At 36.5% G+C, this 24,237-nt stretch overlaps 1 protein-coding gene and 1 non-coding gene across 22 annotated transcripts in view; both read left to right on the forward strand.

Annotated features, from left to right (window-relative positions):
- Window positions 1-24,237, forward strand: part of LOC118529283 (uncharacterized) — a 511,719-nt gene that overhangs the window by 427,133 nt on the left and 60,349 nt on the right. For 19 of the 21 annotated variants that reach the window (XR_013441210.1, XR_013441213.1, XR_013441214.1 and 16 more), the window contains 2 exons: window positions 23,525-23,685; window positions 24,109-24,203. The gene's annotated coding sequence lies outside the window, so the exon portion shown is untranslated. Of the gene's footprint in view, window positions 1-23,524; window positions 23,698-24,108; window positions 24,204-24,237 lie in introns of all 21 variants that reach the window. The other 2 variants (XM_078055063.1, XM_078055064.1) reach the window with 1 other exon arrangement.
- On the forward strand, window positions 16,881-16,986 carry LOC118529386 (U6 spliceosomal RNA). The gene has a single exon (XR_004914092.1). It is a non-coding gene; the product is annotated as a U6 spliceosomal RNA (small nuclear RNA).

Below are 24,237 nucleotides of genomic sequence, written 5' to 3' on the forward strand. Positions count from 1 at the left end.
TCCTCAATTTCTTTCATGAGTATTTTATAGTTTTCTGAGTACAGATCTTTTGCCTCTTTGGTTAGATTTATTCCTAGGTATCTTATGGCTTTGGGTGCAATTGTAAATGGGATTGACTCCTTAATTTATTTTTTTTCTGTCTTGTTGTTGGTGTATAAAAATGCCACTGATTTCTGTGCATTGATTTTATATCCTGCCACTTTACAAAATTCCTGTATGAGTTCTAACATTTTTGGGGTGGAGTCTTTTGGATTTTCCACATAAAGTATCATATTATCTGCAAAAAGTGAGAGTTTCACTTCTTCTTTGCTGATTCAGATGCCTTTTATTTCTTTTTGTTGTCTGATTGCTGAGGCTAGGACTTCTAGTACTATGTTGAATAGCAGTGGTGATAGTGGACATCCATCCCTGACATGTTCCTGACCTTAGGGGAAAAGCTCTCAGTTTTGGAGGTTCCTCAAATAGTTGAAAATAGAGCTACCATATGATCCAGCAATTGCACTACTGGGTATTTACCCCAAAGATACAAATGTAGTGATCCAAAGGGGTATGTGCACCCCAATGTTTATAGCAGCAATGTCCACAATAGCCAGACTGTGGAAAAAGCCAAGATGTCCATCAACAGATGAATGGATAAAGAAGATGTGGTATATATATACAATGGAATATTATGCAGCCATCAAAAGGAATGAGATCTTGCCATTTGCAATGACGTGGATGGAACTGGAGGGAATTATGCTGAGCGAAGTAAGTCAATCAGAGAAAGACAGGTATCATATGACCTCACTGATATGAGGAATTCTTAATCTCAGGAAACAAACTGAAGGTTGCTGAAGTGGGGGGGTGGGGGGAGGGATGGGGTGGCTGGGTGATAGACATTGGGGAGGGTATGTGCTATGGTGAGTGCTGTGAATTGTGCAAGACTGTTGAATCACAGATCTGTACCTCTGAAACAAATAATGCAATATATGTTAATAAAAAAAAAAAGAAGAAGATAGCAGGAGGGGAAGAATGAAGGGGGGGAAATCAGAGGGGGAGAGAAACCATGAGAGACGATGGACTCTGAAAAACAAACTGAGGGTTCTAGAGGGGAGGGGGGTGGGAAGATGGGTTAGCCTGGTGATGGGTATTAAAGAGAGCACGTTCTGCATGGAGCACTGGGTGTTGTGCACAAACAATGAATCATGGAACACTGCATCAAAAACTAATGATGTAATGTATGGTGATTAACATAATAAAAAATTTTTTAAAAAAGCTCTCAGTTTTTCCCCATTGATTATGATATTTGCTGTGGGTTTTTCATAGATGGCTTTTATGATATTGAGTTATGTACCCTCTATCCCTACACTGTGAAGAGTTTTAATCAAGAAAGGATGCTGTACTTTGTCAAATGATTTTTCTGCATCTATTGAGAAGATCATATGATTCCTGTTCTTTCTTTTATTAATGTATTGTATCACATCGATTGACTTGTGGATGTTGAACCAGCCTTGCAGCCCAGGGATAAATCCCACTTGGTCGTGGTGAATAATTCTTTTAATGTACTGTTGGATCCTACTGGCTAATATTTTGGTGAGAATTTTTGTATCCATATTCATCAGGGATATTGGTCTGTACTTCTCCTTTTTGATGGGGTCTTTGTCTGGTTTTGGGATCAAGGTAATGCTGGCCTCATAAAATGAGTTTGGAAGTTTTCCTTCCATTTCTATTTTTTGGAACAGTTTCAGAAGAATAGGTATTAATTTTTTAAATGTTTGGTAGAATTCCCCTGGGAAGCCATCTGGCCCTGGGGTCTTGCTTGTTGGGAGATTTTTGATGACTGCTTCAATTTCCTTAGTGGTTATGGTCTGTTCAGGTTTTCTATTTCTTCCTGGTTCAGTTTTGGTAGTTTATATGTCTCTAAGAATGCATCAATTTCTTCCAGATTATCTAATTTGCTGACATATAGTTGCTCATAATATGTTCTTATAATTGTTTGTATTTCTTTGGTGTTGGTTGTGATCTCTCCTCTTTCATTCATGATTTTATTTATTTGGGTCCTTTCTCTTTTCTTTTTGATAAGTCTGGCCAGGGGTTTATCGATCTTATTAATTCTTTCAAAGAACCAGCTCTTAGTTTTGTTGATCTGTTCTACTGTTCTTTTGGCTTCTATTTCATTGATTTCTGCTCTGATCTTTATTATTTCTCTTCTCCTGCTGGGTTTAGGCTTTATTTGCTGTTCCTTCTCCAGCTCCTTTAGGTGTAGGGTTAGGTTGTGTATTTGAGACCTTTCTTGCTCCTTGAGAAAGGCTTGTATTGCTATATACTTTCCTTTTAGGACTGCCTTTGCTGCATCCCAAAGATTTTGAACAGTTGTGTTTTCATTTTCATTTGTTTCCATGAACTTTTTAAATTCTTCTTTAATTTCCCGGTTGACTCATTTATTCTTTAGTAGGATGCTCTTTAGCTTCCATGTATTTGACTTCTTTCCAACTTTCCTCTTGTGATTGAGTTCTAGTTTCAAAGCATTGTGGTCTGAAAATATGCAGGGAATGATTCCAGTCTGTTGGTACCAGTTGAGACCTGATTTATGACCCAAGATGTGATCTCTTCTGGAGAATGTTCCATGTGCACTAGAGAAGAATGCGTATTCTGTTGCTTTGGGATGGAATGTTCTGAATATATCTGTGAAGTCCATCTGGTCCAGTGTGTCATTTAAAGTCTTTATTTCCTTGTTGATCTTTTGCTTAGATGATCTGTCCATTTCAGTGAGGGGGTGTTAAAGTCCCCTACTGTTATTGTATTATTGTTGACGTGTTTCTTTGCTTTTGTTATTAATTGCCTTATATAATTGGCTGCTCCCATGTTAGGGGCATAAATATTTAAAATTGTTAGATCTTCTTGTTGGAAAGACCCTTTAAGTATGATGTAGTGTCCTTCCTCATCTCATATTGTAGACTTTGGTTTAAAATCTAATTTGTCTGATATAAGGATTGCCAACCCAGCTTTCTTCTGATGTCCATTAGCATGGTAAATGATTTTCCACCCCCTCACTTTAAATCTGGAGGTGTTTTTGGGTCTAAAATGAGTCTCTTGCAGAGAGCATATCGATGGGTCTTGTTTTTTTGTCCAGTCTGATAGCCTGGGTCTTTTGATTGGGGCATTTAGCCCATTTACATTCAGGGTAACTATTGAAAGATATGAATTTGGTGCCATTGTATTACCTGTTAGGTGACTGTTAGTGTATATTGTCTCTGTTCCTTTCTGGTCTATGTTGCTTTTAGGCTCTCTCTTTGCTTAGAGGACCCCTTTCAGTATTTCTTGTAGGGCTGGTTTCGTGTTTGCAAATTCTTTTAGTTTTTGTTTGTCCTGGAAGCTTTTTATCTCTCCTATTTTCAATAACAGCCTAGCTGGATACAGTATTCTTGGCTGCAAATTTTTCTCTTTTAGTGCTCTGAATATATCATGCCAGTCCTTTCTGGCTTTCCAGGTCTCTGTGGATAACCCTGCTGCCAATCTAATGTTTCTACCATTGTAGGTTACAGACCTCTTGTCCTGAGCTGTTTTCTGGATTTTCTCTTTGTCTCTGAGACTTGTGAGTTTTACTATTAGATGTCGGGGTGTTGACCTATTTTTATTGATTTTGAGGAGGGTTCTCTGTGCCTCCTGGATTTTGATGATGGTTTCCCTCCCCAAATTAGGGAAGTACTCTGCTATAATTTGCTCCAATATACCTTCTGCCCCTGTCTCTCTTTCTTCTTCTTCTGGGATACCAATTATTCTAATGTTGTTTTGCTTTATGGTATCACTTATATCTCAAATTCTCCCCTTGTGATCCAGTAGTTGTTTATCTCTCTTTTTCTCAGCTTCTTTATTCTCCATCATTTGGTCTTCTATATCACTAATTCTCTCTTCTGCCTCATTTATCCTAGCAGGTAGAGACTCCAGTTTTGATTTCACCTCACTAATAAATAGCCTTTTTGATTTTGACTTGGTTAGATTTTAGTTCTTTTATTTATCCAGAAAAGGATTCTATAGTATCTTCTATGCTTTTTTCAACCCCAGTTAATATCTTTGTAATCGTCATTCTGAACTCTAGTTGCAACATCTTACTAATGTCTGTATTGATTAGGTCCCTGGCAGTCAGTACTGCCTCTTGTTCTTTTTTTTGAGGTGAGTTTTCCCGTTCTGTCATTTTGTCCAGAGGAGAATAGATGAATGAGAGGACAAAATGCTAAAAGTGTAACAACGACCCCAGAAAAATATACACTAAACAAATCAGAAGAGACCCGAAACTGGGCGGAAAAGAAAGGAAAAAAAAAAAAGAATATGATCAGGCTGGTGAATGGAACAGAGCCATACACTAGATTTTGGGTGAATTTTGGTCTGTTAGAAGAAATTGCCTCCCAAAATTTTAAAGAAGGAAAAACTTATATATGTATACAAAAATAAGAGTAAATATGATGAAGGGATGGAATATGACTGTAAAGATGAAAATCAAAAAAACATTTTAAAAAAGGAATTGATAAAATAAGAAATTGGTTAAAAAAAGAATGAAAAAAATTTAAAAAAAAGAGAGAATGTGATCAGGCGGGAGACTAGGACAACATCATACACGAGATTGAGGGTATATTTTAGTCTATTAGAAGAAACTGTATCCCAAAATTTTAAAGAAAGAAAAACATATATATACAAAAAATAGGTTAAATACAATGAAGAGATAGAATGTAAAAATGAAAATTAAAAAAGGTTTCAAAAAGGAATTGATAAGATGTTGGTTAAAAAGGAAAGAAGAAAAATTCAACTAAAAAAAAGAGAAAAATAAAGAAAATTTTGAAGTTTAACTTTGAAAGACTAAAGAATCATGGGAAAAAAGCCATGAATTCTAGTGCTGTATTCCCTCAGTGCTGGAGTTTTGTAGTTCTCATTGATTGGTCTTGGCTGGATGTTCTTGCTGATCTTCTGCGGGAGGGTCCTGTTGCAGTGATTCTCCAATGTCTGTGCCTGAGGCAGAATTGCCCTGCCCTTGCCAGGGGCCAGGCTAAGTAATCTGCTCGGGTTTGCTCTCGGTAGCTTTTGTTCCCCAAAAGCTTTCTGTACAGCTTTGGAGGATGAGAGTGAAAATGGAGGACTCCCAATCTCTGGCCCCTGAGGAGCCAAGAACTCGGGGCCCCACTCCTCAGTGGGCCCTCAGAGAAAATCAGTCAATCACTCCTGTCTCCCTGGTCTCCCGCCGCACTCCGAGCTCACCCAGCCTGTGACCGAGCATTTCTATCTCTGGCACACAATCTGTTTGGAGTCTCAAACCCAGCATATTCCTGCAGCAGGCTCCCATGCCATTCCTCCCAAGGGAGGAAGAGGAGTGTCCCCGTATCTGCCACTTGTTGGGTCCCTGCTCCAAAAGCAGTGGCCCTACTGTGCTGTGGATCACAGTTTATGGCAACCCTGAGCTGAAAGCCCACTCCTCGGCTGGTCTTTGCTGCTGACTTCCCTGCACCAATACCTGGGAGCCCTGCCACACTCAGGCACCCCGGTCTTTCTGTGACCCTGAGAGTCCTGAGACTACACTGTCCCAGTGAGGGTTCCACCCCCGCTTAGCCACTTGAGTGACGTCCCTCAGCAGAACAGACTTCTAGAAGTTCCGATTTTGTGCTCCGCTGCTCTATCACTTGCCGGTAGCCACTTGATGGAGGCTCCCTCTCCCCGTGGTCTACCTTCCCAAATATCACCTCGGATTCACTTCTCCGCATGTCCTACCTTCCAGAAAGTGGTCGTTTTTCTGTTCAGAGAGTTGTTGCTATTCTTTTCTTCGATCTCCTGTTGCGTTTGTAGGTGTTCTGAATGGTTTGATAACTATCTACCTGAATTCCTGGGACCAGACGATATTTAGGTCTCCTACTCCTCCACCATCTTGCTCCTCCTCCAGAACACTTTATGATTTATATTCCTTCTTGTATAATAATGATTGTTAACTGCATTTCAAAAAATTGGAATCGTGTTGATTTCTTAGAAAGGGACATGTGTAAACAAGGAGGGCTAAGTGAGTACATCTGGGTTGTGAGGCCAACTTAAAGAGTTGGTTTTGACATAGTTGGTAGGAGAGGTCAGGAGGGCCAGATTGGGTCAGCAGGTTGAATTTTCTTTAGTATGCAATTGGGAATCATTGAATGTTAGGGCAGGGGAATGGTCCAGCATGAAATGAGGGAGGAGTTGTGATATTTAATATTAGCAAATAAAACAGTGAGGCCTGACTCCATTGTTTATTTCATGATTGATTTTAGGCACATTTTTGAGAATGCATTTCACCTGGAACTAATACAACCTATTTCACAGTATTGTTATGAGAACTAACTTAACTTACCTGAAAGCACTTGTAAGTTGAAAAAAATACTGCAAATGAGTATGTTATTATAGTCGTTATGAAGAGCATATCACAAACAATATTTTGAGAAGACCATTTTGGTAACAACATGCCAGTTGGAATGGAAGGGAGAGGCTATGGGCTGGGAGACTATAGGATGTTTTCCTCTTTGTTCTAAGAATTCTTCAAGCCCCTGTCACAGTTAATGTTTGCTGAGTAGGAGGGGAGAGGACTTTCAGATATAGAGTATTACTTCTCACTCTTTAATGTGCATTCAAGTCACCTGGAAATTTAGTTTAAAGTGCAGATTTTGATTAAGAAGTTTGGGGTAGGGCCTGAGATTCTTCTTTTTTAACAAGTTCCCAGGTAATGCCAATGCTGTTCCTCCATTGAACATGCTTCATGTACCATGGATTCAGAGGAAGTTGTAGAGGATGAAGCCCCAGAGGTAGTGCAGATTCCAGGTGGCAGCTTACTTTACTTCTAGTTTTGGTCAATTCCAGATAGTGTAAAAAAATCAAATGTCTCTCACTGTGAAGGGTTTCCAAGCTATTCACATCAAACATTAAAGGTTATATTATATTCAAAAGGCATCTGCCTCTTTCCTTACCTTGAATTATATTTAAAAGTCTTTTCCAATTATCCTAGCCCCTTTCTTTAAAAAAAAAAAAATTAACTATAGTGGGAAAGAGAGATACCCCACAACACAGAGATAATGATAACATAGAGTCAAGAAAACAAAAGCCATCTTCCTATGAGAGTAGTGTTAAAATGCTCTTACATAATAAATAAAAATTAAATTTCTTCTACCTCCTAGAAGTTTAATTATGGGAACACATCCTTAATATTGACAAACTAATTACTTACTAAGTTCTCTGAGTTTGAAGTTTACCTCTTAAAGAAAAAACCTGACTTTTAAAGCCATGACTAACATAATGGACCATAAAAATTGATAGTATTATTTCTGTCTGTAGATTTCAGACAGAAATTGCCTTTGAAAGAAGAATATGTCACTGAAAAATGGATTATACTGACTTTAAAAATATGAATGCTAGGGCATTCTTATTTTGCTTGAATGTAAATCATCACAAAGTAAATGGCTTGATTGAATACAGACTTGTAGCTCAAAGGGTTCAATAGTTAAAGTATATGTTGAGCTGAGGGTGACCCAAATATGATAGATATATGGAGTAATCATCCACCTAGCATCTCTGGAAAATATTAAAAGAGCTTGTTTTAATTTTCATGCAACTAAACTAAAACATTTTCTTTGTATTAAACAGCACTATTTGAGGGAATTAAGGACATGTTCCCATTTTAGTTTCAGTTCACATTGTTTAATTGGAAGTTTTCTTTTCCCTTTAAAATATTTTGCAGAGTATTTCAAAGCTGAAATTGGGATATACCCTCCCTGAAGGCAACTGTTGTCAGGTTCTTAACTGTCTTTCCAGAGATAACCTATGCCTATTGAATGTAGATACATTTTACATTTTTCAATATTCTTTAACTTGCTTTATTCACTTTATATCTTGAAGACCAGTATTATTATAAATGGTATACAGTTAATTATAGATATTACTCTATCTTATAGATATACTAAACTATTTAAATAGTTCTTAAATGGTAGAAATTTAGGCTGTTTTTAGGCTTTTGCTATAACCAACAGTGCTGTACATTGGAACATGCTTCATTTTGCACACAAGAGAATATTACAGAATAAATTGCTAGAAATGGTATTGCTGAGTCAAAAAGGATGCATTTCAAATTTTGTCAGCTGTTACCAAATTGTCTTCCCTATGTTATACCAATTTTGGTTTACATAAACCTTTGCAAACACAGCATGTTATCAAACTTTCTGATTTTTGCCTATGTGATAAATGAAGAGTAGTGACTTTTAACTTTTAATTTGCATTTTATATTATGAGCGCTCATGCTGTCAGTGAACAGAAACTCAAACTCTACAATGGATTTATTGTTAATTGCCAGGTAGAAATAGTTTGCTATGATTAAAATGTCCAAATTGTATTAGGAAAAATGTCAAAATTTATAAAGGGTTATAGGACTTTCTCCTTTTACAAAAACCTTCAAGAGACAGAAGGTAAAGGACAACCTTGGATAAGGGAAATCTTCATGCTTTTGTCTTGTCTAGTCTCTAAGCCTCCCATTATCATGTTTCTGATTCAAGCTATCCTGATATTTTCCCTTTCAATGTGCTTTCTGATTCTTGCCTGTAGGATCAATAAGATCATGAGTTTAAAAAATTTGGGAAAAAAAGGGAGATTATGAAGAAAATAATTATTGGAAAATCTACCCCTCATTTCCTCTGGATCATCTAGAAGGAATAAGACAAGGGGGTAGGTAAGAAACAGTACTGTTTGTTAAGCAAGGTCCCACTGAATTTATTTCCCTATACAAATGTTATTTCATTTAATCCCCAACATAACTTTCAAGATAGATGATGTCATCTTCATGTTACATATGTATAACCTGAAGTCAAAGGAGGGAAGCAGTTGGGTAAGGTTACTCAGCTAGGGAATGAAGCTGGAATTGGATCCCTTTTTCATGTCACTGCAAAGCCCTCCTTCTTCCATGTGACACATTTTCTCTGCCTGTATCATGTTATATAGAAAGGGTTTGTCAGTTTATTATGCCTGCATCCCATCTCAACTCAGAAAAGCCCTTCTGGCTTTTCCTATAGTGATACACACATAGACATTCTGAAAATTCAAATGTTGGTATATATGAAAAAGTGAATAGTGTTTTAATGGATTATTTTGAATAGGTAAGAAAAAAAGTTTGTAGACACATGTGACTCACTGACAGAAAAACTATTTTGTTGACATTAAAGTTGCAATTGCTTTTTTGCCTAAATTTCCCAGAGGTATTTCAGTAAAAGATATCCACAAGAGTATATTTGGATTCTGTCCTGGCAAAGCAGCCTGTTGATTAATTGAAGTATTTATTTTTTTCCCATAAGACATTTTAGCATCACATGGGGAAGGATGACCCAGCTTCATTTCTCCAGGACACGATTTCTTTAGAATGATAATAATGGTTGCATGAAATAGGATGGTATAATTGTATGAATGTGAAAAATGAAAAGGTTCAAAAAAAAAAAGTAGACAGACTGACTTCTTGAGACTTTAATATCCTAACAAACACTGCAATCTTTAAGGGGGATTTTTGGAATGGTGAGTTTCCCAATCACATTTGACCTAGAACTTCCTTTCACGAGCATCCTATAGGACTGATGTGCAGGAAGAGTCCACTGGGAAACACTGGTGTAGAAACAGCTGTTGGTGAATAAGGATAAGTACCAAGATATGGCCCAGTTTATACTATGACCTTTATTTAGGTTTTTTGGTTTCTGAAATCTAGAGTGCCTGCAGTTTTTCAGGCACTCTGGCCTGGTTTATTCCCCAAGTCTTCAACTCACTAAGATCCACCATTCTCAGGTTTCTTACTGCTGTTAGGTGGTCAGTATTCACTCTGCTATTCTTAATGCTATAGAATAGCAAGGCTTGTGATCATCAATTTTTTTAAAAGATTTTATTTATTTATTTGTCAGAGAGAAAGAGAAAGAGAGAGAGAGCACAAGCAGGGGGAGTGGGAGAGGGAGAAGCAGGCTCCCCGCTGAGCAAGGGGCCCGATGCGGGACTCGATCCCAGGACCCTGAGATCATGACCTGAGCCGAAGGCAGACACTCAATTGACTGAGCCACCCAGGAGTCCCATGATCATCAATTGTTATATTTGCAGGTTGGCCCCTGAAACCCTAGTTTGTGGTGTGGCTAAAGGAACAAATGCCTTCTAAAGGATTGTTATATTTTCACCTGGTAAAGTTACTGAAATGTCACTATGACAAAGACTGTTTCATCTTAATACATATGCTTTTTTTCTCAATTCCCATAAAATATTTAGATAGTAGGTAGTGAATTTTGCAGTGCACCACCCATACCTCCCCTTAGGATGAAACACTCATTCTCCAAATTGCCATGTGTGTTTGCTACAAACTGTTCACAGCTGAGTGCCTCACATCAATTGCCCTCAGCAACAGGGAGCAACCTCTCCCAGGGAAGCAATGAGTAATGCAGGATAGAAGGCCAGGCCTCTACCTTAATTCTGACTCCAAAAGTCTAGTCTACCTCCAAATCTCCCTGTGAATTCAGCTGAGTCCTTTACTGCAAGTTCATTGTGATTTAGCCTCTCCCTCTGCTCTCTGTGGCTTCCTGCATTTCTTCTTAAAGGTATTAGTCTCAAGAGCCCTGCTCTATAACTTTCTTTCACACACCTCTGTGTCTCATTCACTGTTTCCTGATGGATCTGACTTAGGCCATAGTATTTTTGAGAAGAATGTTTTTTTCTTAGTAATTTTGAGAAGGCCTGCATGGTGTCCACAAGCATGGAAAAGAATGGACCTTGTAAAGCTGAGTTTGTACCTACCTGAGTCTATTGAGGGAAATACCTGTAGTCAAAACATGTAAAAGTGATTAACACCCATCTAAAGTGCAGCAACCAAAATACTTTTGTAGAGGGAATTTAATCCTTGCTGAAAACACAAGACTTTCTACTTCTCTGAGTCTAGGGAGAAGCCAGAGAAAATAAAACATTACAATGCACATAGACTCTTGACCTTTTCTAGGGAACTAGACTTGGTTCATATGGCCAGTCTTTTTTAGCCATTGCACCCCAAATACCCAGCCTAAATCAGATGTGGAAAGGAAGGAGGTGAAGCCAGCTTGACTCTATTAATGTAGCCTACATCTCTAAATAAAAATAGACTTCTTAGAATCTACCAAATTCTTGACTACCCATCAGGCTAAGTCAAGAGTCTACAAATCCAGAAAGACTCCACTAGTTTTGAGAAACTCTACAATTATGTAGGGAAGGGCCAAGCTTGAGGAAAGTAGGTAATTTTAGTGATAGAGGAGTGAATGAAGAAGAGTTGAGGGGAGGGAATGGGAATGCTTGGCTTCAGATAGTAATGGCTACATCATAAGTTTCAGTTATTTAATCCAACAGATTGTAAATCATTCTCAATGTACCAGTTAGGTTGAATTTTGCCTAATATATTGATGAGTAGATAATTTCATACTTGGAGCTATAACTAAGAAGAGTAATGGGAAAGGCAATAAAAAGTTCAAAGGGAATTCATACACTAATTAGTCCTTTTTTTCCCCTTTGGAGTAACTAAACATCTTGGAAAGAAAAATGTAAATGCTCACTGAATGCATTGACTTGTAAGTGAAAAAAAAAAAAGGTACCATAATTTTACAATTAAATTTATTGAAAATACCATTTGTCAAGTTGATAATTGAAGATTAGGTAAATTAATTTGGCTACTGTAGTTGTTGAGTTTATTATTGGTAATTCTCTTCAGAGTTTAAAAGAAGTTTGGAAAAACTCAGAATTACTCTGAAAGCTCTCCTGTTTCTCTGGGGTCAGAATATAACAACCTATGGGAATAGAAAGAAAACTCTATTATTATCTCATCTCTGTATCATTTCTAGGACTCTCTCAAGAGAGAAAGAGAGAGTTGTACCTAAAGAGAGAGAATGAAGAAAGTAGAAATATAAGGAATTTAACTTCTGTTCCCTTGGTATCTACAATGAAACCAAACGGATTTAAGAAAAAGTTTTTAAAATAATTCAGATTCACAAATATCAAGTCTAAGATGAAGTTGGAATTGTAAATTAGTTTCTTTACTTTAGGCTGAAATATTTTATAGAAGTAGTTATGTTAAATATTTAATGTAATGCTATTTGTGAATTAGGTAGTAAACTCAGCAAAATGAAAATCAGGAGAAAGAGGACATTTATTATTGAATCACCAATTTTTAAGTGTGAGGTTTATATTACACAGGTTTACCTCAACTTTAAAGTGATGAGATAATCTCAAAAGTGTAAGCAGATGTAATAATCCAACAGGACTATTAATATTGTTTATGGTATCCATTTTGAAATATGTTGAAGTAAGAGGCATCTTGGCAATATAACAGAATCTTAATGAAAATAGACTGGGAAAAATCAGCAAAAAATGTCTTAGTGAAACATTCTTCAGTTCCACATTTTAAAATGGACACATACAATAAATAGAATACAAATAAACTCATTTTAGAATAGATGCTTCTGAAAATATTAGTCAAAATTTTGTTTATTGTATTATTTATTTTTTGTTTGTTATATTTTAAATGCACCAATAGAGAAGCTAATCAAAGGAAACCAATAGTGATCCCTTAGTAAAATAAGAAGTTTGAGATGTGAAAATTACTTTCTGAATTTATCTAGTTTATCTTTTTTAATATAAATTAACTTAAAATGAGCCATACTATTTTATTATGATAATTTGTCAAAATTTGAAAAGATTAATGTACGCACAGGTGAGTAAATACTTTATTTTGTACATTAAAGTTGCAGTGGCACCTTCTTGCTGAATAAAAGTTTCATTCAATAAGCATTTCATTGTGATAAGGTTTGTTTTTCTTGTTTACTATAGTAACAATGATTGCCCTACAGCTGACATTTTCTGAAACATGCTTATTTCAGCAGTTATACCTTGCAAATGCAGTTGTTTGCCAATATGACTAATTATTTGTTGACTAATGGTTCAAAAAATTTAATACCTTGTTTTTTAACTATCCCTCATTCAGTTTCAAACTCCTGAAGTCATAGTCAGTAGATTACTCTCAGATGTAAGCACTAACAAGGGACAAGATGGAGAATTCCATGGCATGAAAACTTGATGAAAAACTAAAATGAACAATAGATACAACTAATTTTGGTATATTTTCATTTCTTTATTTTTTAATAGTAAAAATCTATGTCACATTTAAATATTGAGTAATTTTATTATTGCACTGCATTTTTAAATTTTATTAACTTTAATTTATTATTAATTCACTTTGATACAATGGCAGAAAAAATGAGAAACACCACTTTTCTCATTTATCAAAACTTATGAGTACTGGCATGTAATTTTATTCCAAAAGAGACAATGGCTCAGAGCATAATATTGGATGTTATATATGTAAATATTTAAACAATACAAATATCTTTCTCAAACAGCTTTCATTTTTAAAAGATGATATGTAGATAATGTTTTTTAAGGAAGCAACTAATAAAAGTCTACTTTCATAGCCCATTGCAAAAGCAGGCTGTGAGTACTGACTGCAGAAGTTTGTGGTGGCAGGCATGAACTCCTCCCACAAAATCTTTCAAGGGAAACACAGAGCCTTCAGAGAGAAATGGGCTCTCACGTAATGAATAATGTGAAGACTTAGACATATAAAGAATTCTGACTTTTCTAAATTTTCCCTCTGAAATTTCACATTGTTTCCAGAACAACTCTGTGAGATGGTTAGGGTAGCTTCTTTTAAGCCTATTTTACATATTTCTCTTCCATTTCTAATAATCTTGCCATGTTTATGGCCATAATCTTAGCTCAGGATTATGAGCGGAAATGTGCTCCTTTCCAGAGCCCCTGCTTCTGATCTATCCCTACTGCCAAATGCTATAAAAGTCATCTTAATCCAGGGCACTGAGTATGACATTCCTTTTCTTCCAAAACATTTATTAATCTCATCTCTATCTGTATTTTTGCAAAGTTCTTTATGTGACTTTAACATGTACCTGATTTTCTAAGTGGTTTAAAATATTAAAAATTCATTAGATCCACTTGGTTGTCTGTGTGAATGAGGCCAAGAAAAGAACAATAGGAAAGTAGTAGGGTATTTAAATAAACAAAACATAATGTAATACTTTAAGAAAAAAACCAAATTATTATGAGAACATTTCATATTTGATTAAAAGCTTGCCAGTATACTCCTAGTTAGGGAAATTGAGAAGTAAAATGTTCAATAATGAAATGATTGTGGCTTTCTAGAATGTTGATTGACAGTTTTTGACCTGCTAATGAAATTGGCATAATATTTTAATGAATTGTAACTGATAAAATGAGAATAATGAGACCCAGAGTTAAACTAAATGGAACAGATTACATGGGAGATAGAGTTAAATTTCTCATAAAAGATACCTGATGACAAAGTAATTACCAAATAATTATGTAGTAAATTATATTTTTTATCTCTACCAGTGGGAAAACTCCCTTTATTTGCTGATTCACTTTAAACTTTGTTAAATAAATTTTCAGTAAAATTAATCAGCCTGTCAAAAACAGATTTCAGAAAAATTTAAATTAATATGATGTACTGGAAGAATGAGGATGGATTTCTTAATCATCCTAATCTACTTTTATGTTTCAACTTCCACCAAGTTACTTTGGTTACTGACATGATTTTGTCACATAAGGATATTGATCTCTCAGTGCTATAGCCAAGAATTTTGCATTTCCAAGGCTCAGGAAACTCTCTCTCCCTCTGTCTCTCTCTCTCAGTCTCTCATACACACACACACACACACACACATCTTGTACATTAAATAAATTTTTACAAAATTTCAAAATCAGGGAAGAGTGAACCTGACCAAGCCTAATGCTAGGATCAGTGGCTTCAATGATCATGTATATTCACCAGGATCCTTGCTTACATTCCTCCTTATTTTCCCAGCTGTATCCACCCTTCAGACATCCATCACTTGATGAATCCAACTATTCATTTTCTTTGATTCTGTTCCCAGACTTCAAAGTGTTGCTGGACAAATCTCCATGCTAAGTCAATAAGCTCCACATAGGCCTTATGCTTTCTAGCTCCATTGGAGCTCCCACATGCTTCTTCATGGTCTCTTCACCTTTTCTTGTTATGTTCTCTGCAACCAACTTTACTGGGTCTTCAAAAAACTTCTTCCTCTTGTCAATGGCATACTTCACCTTCCCAATGCTGCCAAGAAGAAAATATGGCCACCAGACAGGACCAGTTCCCACCTTTGCTTCTGTACTTGCATATGACATTATACACTCTGGTCTCCTTCTCTCCTGTTAAAAGAAGAAGAGTTGATTGTCCTTTCCTAGTTTAATCATTCCACCCTTACTCAGTGTGGTAAACAGAATAATGGTCCCCTCAAAATGTCAACATCTTAATCTCTGGCCTTTGTAAATATTTTCCTTTACATGGCAAAAGAGACTTTGCAGACGTGATTAAGTATAGGATCTTGAGATAAGGAGATTATCCTGGATTATCTGAGTTGGCCCAATTTCCTCACAAGATCCTTGTAAAAGGAAAATCAAGGTCAGAGTGAGAGGAGATATGAAGATATATGACAGTGGAAGCTGAGATATGAAAGAGAGAGAGAGAGAGGGAGATTGAGAGAGAAATTTGAAGATGCCATGGCTTTACAGATGAAGGATGAGGCCACAAACCAAGGAATGCAGGTAGCCTCTAGAAGCTTGAAAAGGCAAGTAAATGGATTGTCCCCTGTAGCCTCCAGAAAGGAGCACAGACCTACTGACATCCTGATTTTTTAGCTCCATAAAACCCATTCTGGATTTCTGACCTCCAGAACTGTAAGCTACCAAACTACAGCATCAGTAGCAAACTAGTATACCAGTATCTCAGTTTCCATCATTTATACAGAAATTTTATCCCATTATCTTTTCTATTTTCTCTACCAACAATTTGCCTGTTCTTTTAGCTCTTTCTTTTCAGGTTGCAAAAAAAGAAGCCTTCCATTAACCTTTTGCTCAAACGATTGCACTTATATGTCTCCTTCCTTTCAGCATCATTCGTATTAAAAAATAGTTTACATCTTCTATGCCTGCCCCTCAAACCTTGGTAATCTATTCTCTGACTCCTGCCCTGCCCTGAATGGCTTTTCCAACCTCCATGGCAGTTTTTTCTTCTTTGACAAATTTAACCAAGGTTTTGTCTCACCTGAGGGATTTGCAGTTTTTGACAGTAATTGCCTATTCTCTCAGGGCTTCTAGTTATCATTTTGATTAGTCTATCTGGGATTCTTCACAGGCTTCTTCCCCCCCCTCTATCTTCTGACCACTATTTATATGTTGGTGGATGACTCAAGTTCTACTCTTTTCTCTTTCATTTTTACTTTCCGTATAAACTTTGGATGATCTGATCTACTTTCATGGTTTTCATTGCCAGATACAAGTGGACAACTTCTAATCAGTGAGTCTCAACTTTACTCTTGAATTCCAGATACATTTATCTACTAGACATGTCTGCCTGTCTGTTTTCCAGGCACCCCAAACATTATTTAAACCCAGAGAGATTCTTCTCATGTCAGTGTCTCATAGAAGAAACGAGGAATCACCCTTACCTCCTCCATCCTATTGATTCTTCTTTCTACTTTGCTCAGTTGAGTTTATTTCATTAATATCAAACACATTAATCTTTACACCCCACAATGCCTCCACCATTTGAAAGTTCACCTCATCTTTTCCCTAGGAGATTTAAAAGCCTCCTAATTGGTCCTTATACCACAAACTTTCCTCACCTCCAAACCTGTCTTCATCCTGCCACCAGCATGACCATTCCTAAAGCTAAATCTGATTATGTCTCTGCCTTGTTTAACAATTTCTTCTATGTTTAAGTTGCCACAGATAAAGTATACATTTCTTAACATTGCCTCTAAGTGCTCATTTCAGCAGCACATATACTAAAATTGGAACAATACAGAGAAGATTATCATGGCCCCTGTGTAAGGATAACATTGCTTCTGAGATCTGTTCTAGTCTTCTGGCTAACTTCCCAGCCTTTCTCCTCTCTACATCAGATACTCTGTGCTCTAAACACAGAGCAGCTCCTTATTCACTAGATCTGCCTGATCCTTTCTTGACTGCATGTCTTTGCACACATTCTTCCTAAAATTTGCTTCCTTCTTCTTTATCTGACAAAATCAGCCAATTGGTTAACCTCTTTGAATCTTTGAATCTTTTCTCAGGTAGCCAGAACCAGTATGTTTTTAGATCACTCTGTTCCTGTCTATGTTATAGCACTTACATTGCATTGTAATTATTAGTTTTTGTATTCTGACTGGTCTTTGAATTCTTTAAGGGCAGGCTGTGTCTTCTTCATATTTATATACCTAGTACCTAGCACTGTGCTTGACACATGGGAAACATTAAGTAAATGTAGCATGGATCAATGACATCATAAATTGGTGTGAAAAGGTCACATAATGATTTTCTGAAAAACAACACTCAAAAGTTCTTTAAGTAAAACTAAAGGAAGCTGTGAAAGAATTGATTATGAAAGTAAACATATTATGGTTGATGTGGCAGTGGAGATAACAGCTCAAAGATTCTTCGAGAGGAATACCGTTTACTTTCCCGTAGGTGTGGTACACAGATGAATAGGATGCCATCTGTGTTCTCAAAAGATTCCAATCTGTACAGAAAAACAGTCATGTGAACAGTTTGGTGGAATAAGAGACTACAAAAGCTATGCTATATTTGTATACTGGATACTAGCATCATACAAAGAGATGGTGGTGAGTTCCTTATGGGGTCAATTAAGGCTTCTTAGAGAAAGTCATTAAATCAAACAAAAAGTGCAACATTTTTGAGGAAAAAAAGCAAATATTACTACCAGAAATTTTAAAATTTAAAATGGATGATGCATGAAGGTGGAGCATTGGTTTTGTGTTCTTCTTATAAGCCAATGGAACATGTGTCATATTCATGCATATTTATACATATTCAAAAGCTGTATTCTGATTGAAAATTTTATTACAAACTGGTGTGTATCATTGATTTTATTAAGCAACCATACTGAAATTTTGCCTGGCCAGAGGAGAAATTGAAATCTTTCAGTACAAACTCTGATCTATTATAGTGGGAAAAGATCAAAGCATTTAGTCAGGTGAAGTGATAGAGCTCCTGTTGGGCCTGGCATCATACTATAGAACGTTTAGACTTTGTTCTTATTCCCACATTCTTTTGGAATGTGATCAAAGGCATTTAGATCTCTCAGTCCACACAGTTTGAAACGGACTGTCACCTCAGATAAAAGATTCTGAAGAGTCTATGGGGACATTATCAGAAAACCATCAATCAATTATTATTGTAAGTTAAACAAATATCCCTGATAAAAATCATGAAAACTTATACATATAATTAATTTAATAATTTTACTTTGTTGTTATTGAGTCCCATTAAGAGAAAATTTATTTACATGCTAACAGTGTATTTTAATAGTTTTTTGTTGCAATTTTGATACACGGTAAGGCTAAGATGTCTACATGCATTTGATATTGATTGTTTTTCCCAGGATATATCTGCCTAAGGAAAAAAGTAATCATTACACAGAATGAAAATCAGGTGTTTTTGACTTTACTATATCTGGATAGGACAAGCTCCCAAAACCTATTTGTCTTCTTTGTTAAGAGTATTTTGGTTGTTCTTAGGTTTTTGTAAATTCAAATTAATTTTATAATCAGTTGCTTCAACTCTTCTCCCCTTTTAGGTTCTGGAACATGCCAAATTATTGCCACCTAGTGCCTTTGCAGCTGCCTGTTCTTCTGTATGGAAAACTTTACTAGTTATTCCTAAATCCTTTCCAGGGCTGGTTCTGTCTTTTTCTTTAAATCTTTACCTACAGATAGCAAGTAACCACACTTAATGGTGAGCATAGTATAACATAGCATAACATCACTATGTTGCACACCTGAAACTAATGTAACATTGTGTGTCAACGGTGCTTCAATAAACACACACACACCCCTCAGCCTAAATATCTCATCAGACAGAACTTCACCAAATTATTCAAATTAGGACCCTCATTATTCTCTTAATATGCTCTCTGCTTACTTTTATAATGATAATCTAGTATGTAATTATGCTAGCCGTTTGATCACCTGTGCATTTATAGTATCTTCCTGAACCCAAAGCCCCCAGGAAAGCTGGAACTTGATTTTATGCTACAGGTGGCCCGGTGCCTAGGATGGGGTCTAACACATTGTGGGCTTCTAATATTTGTTGAACGACAATCTATGAATGAATAAGAAAAAGAGAGGAAAAAAAGAAAGAAAGATGAGGGAAAGAAAGAAGGAAAGGAAAGAAGGAAGGAAGAAGAAAAAAAAATCCTGCTTCTTTTTCAAGGTATGGCATAAAAGAGAAGTGAGGAAGGAGAGGTTTTCAGCTCCAACAGGTAGGTTCTTTGCCTTTTGTATACTGGTATCTCCAGCACTATGTCTGGCATTTAGTGAGGGCTTGAAAAATGTTTGTAGAAAATAGGAAAGAGTAAATGAATGAATGAGCAACTATGTTGCTATTTAGTCTGTCTAAAAGAAATACAATCTGAAAAAATCAGGCACCTTTCAAGAAGAAACCCTGGAGAATGTACACCATTGTTGGAAGCTGTGAATTTGAAATAACTTCAGTTCCTATGAAAAATAGACAAAGCTATGTTATATGTGACTTTGGGGGCTGTTTCCATCTGAAGTTAGATTTTCATTTCTGATTTAATCTGTGTGTGTATAAGCCTGTTATGATTATGCCAAAATGAAGAAATACACATTTAAATTGCACCCTTTTTGAAAAAAAAAGTAAAACTTTTGAAAAGATTTTTTTTTTTTTTTTGTCAATTTGAGGGCAATTTCAGCTTTGTATATCTCCAAATAACACTAAAAATATGGAAACAATAAAAAAGATGGAAAAATTACTGAGATTGTACTTGAAATGTTAGCTTTGGTTCTGACTTGGTCTCTAGATGTTAGCTCAACATCGAAAACTAACTGGCATTTAGACAAGACATCCTTAAGTTCTTTTGGTCCCGGGGGTTACTGTTTCTTCCAGCTGCATGGTATTACTAGCTGCATATAAATCGGTGTCAGTTTGTGAGAGAATTCCTTGAGTTGTTTTGCTCTTTGTATTAGAAAAAGGAACTTTTAAAATATGAGTAAAATAACTTCTGAGACATACCTTGCAGACAAACTGGCATTAGAAATGCTCATGGCACCGATAAACAGCTCTGGTTATTTTGAGGGGGGGGGTCTTCCTCATCCCTTAGCCTAACACTCTCGTCTTGCTACTCAGAATCTGAGAGAAAGCTCATCCTTTGATATCCCAGTGGCGTGAGCGCTCCACCCCTCACATTGTTAGTAAGGCGGCAGGAGGGTGCCGTGTCCAAGTTCACCCACCTCGGCTAGTAGTGTAGGTGGAGAGCACAAAAATGACGTCCACCAGCATCTCCATCTCCGGGGAGCTTCAACTGTCCCTGCCCCTCCAGAAGACGATTTTAGATTAGCAAATGAGTCTCCTTCACAAATAGTCTAGGCACTTTTCAAACTGTTGTTTCTTCACTGGTTCTTGGACAAGTGAGACCGCACAAGAGCCCTTTGAAAGAGGAGCCTCGGTTCTCTATAGCAAGTTGGATCACTTGGACGTCAGCCCCATTAGTTTTTCAAGCCAGACATTCTGGGGATTCATCTCTCTTGTACAGATCCCAAGGGTTGGGATGCCCTGTGTGGGGCACCAACCTCTTGCTCCTCCAGTAGAAGCACCGGACTGGTGAAATCCCTCTGTATTGTGTATCAGGGGTGGGGTTTTTGGTGTTTTTCTCCATGTGGTTTTTCCTCCTTTATTGTGGAGGAGCTGTGCATCTAGTTTTCAGATCTTTTTCAGAGGGAAGTGATTCATATGTAGCTATAGATTTGGTGTATCCGTGGGAGGAGGTAATTTCAGGATCTTCCTACGCTGCCCTTTTTCAGAAGTCCAGAATGTTAGTTTTTTTTTTTTTTTAAATCCTATGAAAACCCACTATTTCCTAGTTGCCTTACAAACTCTGACAAACTTTTATACCCAGGTCCTCCACTGTCCAGTCCTCCATTGTCAAATCAAGTTATCATTTTCTCATATGTCTGAGAAAATACTTAGCTTTCATATAGGACTATATATATTATTAGCAAGAGGAGCCTTCCCTAGAAGACCCAGGCCTGTATCTATTATTAAAACTTTGATCCACTGCTAGGGTCAGCAGGAATGCATATTGTTGGTAAACCAAAGCACTGCATTATGAACAGTTCTGTGCAAAAGCTGGGGGTGAAAGGGCTTGTATGGGGCAGAACTGTTACCAAATCAGGACGATTCTTTGTTTCTCTTATAAAGAGAATGGCTCTGGTGTTGCTGGCGCTGAACCAAGTCAGAAAGGACACATAGAGACAGCCAATCAAGTGTCTCCAGAAAAACACTGCATTAAGAGATAGAAATTGTGCAAAATTAGTATTTTGGATGTTAAAAGAAAGATTCTACATAATAGCAAACTTCATTCAACTGCAAACAGAAGCCCACCACTTCGCGACTAGTTACAAATGATTTAGATAAAAGGAGTGACCGTTTCAAAAGAGGATAGCTTGTGGCAAGAATAGGGTCAAGTGTGGGAAGATCAATTGAACAGAAGAATCTAGCCCTGTTTGAATAAGGCAGGCTAACAATTGGTGGTCCTCTGCCCTATCTCACCCAAAGGTGTGCTTTGTTTGGTTAGCATAGATTTTAAAAACGTGAATATAAATGCTTTAATGTGGCACTAATACTCCCAGTTTATTATGTCACCTTCTATGATCACATGTTCATCCCATTTATACACTTATGGTGCCTGCATGGCTCCTATGTGCATTTGAACTTGTGACCCAAGAAGGTATTTTTATATGTTCCTTGAGAGGAGAAGTGAGATGCTTATATCAAATCATCGTTGATATGCTTTGTAGTTTGTTCTACGTAATTATGCTTTGCTCATCAAATTTATAGTGAATGGTGTATAGTTCTTATTAGATAGGAATTTTTAAAATACAGACTTCTGTTATTTTATAAAGTCTCCAGTTAAAAACCCTTTCAGATATTGATTGTTTTATATATAACATATATATATGTTATATATATGTATATATAACATATATATATACACACACACACATACACATATATATATATGAATTGGGTATACCTTAATGATCATTGCAGTTCAGATGCTTTCAAATAATCCTCAATCACAAAATGCCATCTCAATTAAGATTTGTAAAGGCTTCATTATACTGCAGAAAGTAACACCTGTGGTCTTCTTGTTTCCCTTTTTCCTCCCATTCTTTTTTGAGTCCAGCTTTTGCCCTGTCACCAGTGTGTTTCCTATTTTTCATCAGAACTGAAGTCATTTTGGGGTGCCTGCGTGACGCACCTTAAGTGTCTGCCTTGGGTTAAGCATCTGCCCAGGGTCCTGGGATCGAGCCCCTCCCTGCTCCGCGGGAAGCCTGCTTCTCCCTCTCCCACTCCCCCTGCTTGTGTTCCTTCTCTCGCTATGTCTCTATCTGTCAAATAAATAACTAAAATCTTAAAAAAAAAAACAACTGAAGTCATTTTGGGGCGCCTGGGTGGCTCAGTTGGTTAAGCATCTGCCTTCGGCTCAGGTCATGATCTCAGGGTCCTAGGATGGGGCCCCACTTCTGGCTCTCTGCTCAACAGGGAGTCTGCTTCTCCCTCTCACTCTCCCTCTGTGCTCTTTCTCTCTCTCTCAAATAAATAAATAAATAATCTTAAAAAAATAATAAAAAAACAACTGAAGTCATTTCTTCCGAACTCTGGTTAACATCCTATCCTTCTCAACAGGGTGAGTATTCCTTCCCCAAGGAAAGATTTATTCAGGGGCTAACAAGTTATTCCAATTTTTTGTTCATTAATTATGTCATGAGTCACTGAACATTTTTTTGTGAAATGCCTCCTAAAAGGATATATACATACGCAAACACATCCACAAAGATGTATACATGAACATATGTATACATAAATCTATATACCTAAATACATATACGTGTGTATATGTGTATGTGTTTATATTTTCGCCTCCATAAGCACCCTTCATAGAGGAAGGTATTTGATAAAAGCCTACTTTCCAGGTGATTTTACTACTCTCACCACAATTCTATCAGTTAGGTATTTTAAATTTTAAAAATAATATTTATAATTGAGAAATTTGAGGTTGGAACAGGTTCAGTATTTTCCCAGGTCACCTAAGTAGTGATTAGCAGAGCCAGGATGTGAATGTCTGTCTATTATGTTTCTATTTCATCATGCTATTTCATGTTGATTACTGCAACAGAGGTTAAGATAGATCAAATTTCACTTCTCTTTACACTAGAAAAACAGAAAACACTCCACTTGGTTATATTGTACATATTTTTTACTATCTAAACAAAGAAATGCAAACTCTTTTAATGTTTTATTTTGTCATTAATGCAAACAGAAGAGTAGCAAGATGTTTTGAATGATTTTTGCTTTGTTTTAATAGGTAATGCAATTATAATCCCTATCTGCTGAAGAAGAGAAATGACCTTACATTGAGATGTGCATCAAAAGTAACTTAGAGTAGCAGATCCTTGTCATATCTCTGAGACTTGTCTTGTCAATCATTAGCTGTCAAGAGTGTTCATCCTGTCACTTTGATTAAAGGTAACAAAACTTGTTTGATGGAAATACTTTCTTTCTCTTGAAGAAAAATGATAAAAATGATTTGTCCCTGTAAACAAGGGAAAAATACTTGTCATCATTTATCTTGGCAAAGTATTGAGATATCTTAATTGAAAATAACAAAGGGAAGAGTTGGTTTCTTTTAAAGTTTATGAATTTTGCATGGAGGAGAGAGTCCCTATGGAGTTATTCTGCTGGGAACTTGATTTCTTGAATCCAAAACAGAAGTAAAACAGGCTTTAACTTACATTTGTTTGCTTATTTTTCAAATCAAATATGTTAAAAATGCTTAATATTTACGTCCTAGTTCTGTTGATTGATATATACATAACACATGGATTATATAAGTTTGTTGTAAAATAATTTAGTAATATAATTACTTTGTTCCTTATCCTTTATGCCAAGAGAGAAAAAAGAAGAAGAGAGTACACAGTCAAGCATAGGAGCATAATCTTTCTTCTATTTTATGCCGGAAAAGAATAGATTTCCATGATGTCACTGTAAGTATTCTCAATCTGTATCTTTGTGTCATAT

This window comes from Halichoerus grypus, chromosome 9, assembly GCF_964656455.1.
Source record: "Halichoerus grypus chromosome 9, mHalGry1.hap1.1, whole genome shotgun sequence".
Lineage (NCBI taxonomy): Eukaryota > Metazoa > Chordata > Mammalia > Carnivora > Phocidae > Halichoerus > Halichoerus grypus.